A 1401-nucleotide genomic window follows, 5' to 3' on the forward strand; every position below is an offset into this window, starting at 1 on the left:
GGATCTATTCTGCTTCTTCGAGCTATAGTTTATAAAATAGCTACTCGTTAAACTATATATTACGCGTTATAATAACCTTCTAAAGCTATAGAATCTATACTCGGTAAATATTATAGGTAATATAATATATAAGATACCTAATATATCCCTTTAGTTAAACCTTATATAGTTTCCTATTCCTCCTAGCCTCCTTATCCCTCGCTATTAGATAGGCGCGGTAGCTATAGGCATAAATACCACTCTAATCAGGGTATAGATTAGCTATATACTCTTTTACCGGAATCGGCGTATTATCTCTAAACTATAAATCGAGGATTTCCACTAAGGATTTCTATCCGTGTCGTTATAAGGGACTTATATTATATAATAACGCTACCATTCTAGTACTCTCTAGCTATTTATCTAGTGGAATTCCCGGTCCGTTAAGTATAGTATTAGACTTTATAATAATAAGTTAACCGACTCTTTCGCTGCCTCTACTCGGTTTATAGGTATAGAGCGGTGTAATTTCTATATCGATCCCTTAACTACTTGCCTATAGCTGGGTTATTAAATCCCCTGCTAGATTAACGATTAAGGGCTTATTATTACTACGTATCTTATAGATAGATAATATGAACTACCGATTAACCTATTATTCGAAGGCTTATAGCACATTATAAACCGTAACGCTGTTTCCGAAGCTAAAAGTAGTACGTAGATCTAGCCGCTATATTCGTCTTTTATTATAAGAAGATATCGTATACCGTTATAGCTCTTAGGTAGCTCTTAAAGATCCTAATAAATACGCTAAAACGGTCGTGGGGAGCGGTATTCTAACATATATCGAGATATAACTTAACGTGCCTAGGTTCGGGAGCACGTCTTATAGTCTATCCGCTTAGTTCCTTTAATTAATATATTCCTAGCATTACGAACTAATACTCGTAGAGCGTTTAGTCTAAGATAGCCTACTCTTAAGTGCTATAGCTATTCTTCGTCGACTCGCGGATATAGAGGGTCGCGGGAAAGTCGGTAATATCGGTAAGCTCTTATTAGTCGATCGACTACTATAACTAGTATATATTAATAGTCGTAATTAATTGGAATAACCCTATATAGTATCGGTTAGAATAACGAATAAGAAGAAGAAGCTAAAATTAGCTTATACTAAAGGATAGTTATATTAAAGTATCGAAGTAGCTTTAATAAGACTACGCTCTTCTCCGCTATTCTAAAGCATAACGAGTAGTTATATCCTAAATACTAGATCCTAACCTTATATAATAAAGCTTCCGATATAATATTCGTGTAAAATCCCTCTATAACGACTATATCGTTAAGCTCTAAGTCAGCTTTCGGAGCACCTAAAGGTCTATTAAGGATTCCTTTAAGAAGCCGTTTACCTTTACTAATAATCGG

Source organism: Sodiomyces alkalinus (assembly GCF_003711515.1).
Source record: "Sodiomyces alkalinus F11 unplaced genomic scaffold SODALscaffold_6, whole genome shotgun sequence".
NCBI classification, from domain to species: Eukaryota; Fungi; Ascomycota; class Sordariomycetes; order Glomerellales; family Plectosphaerellaceae; genus Sodiomyces; species Sodiomyces alkalinus.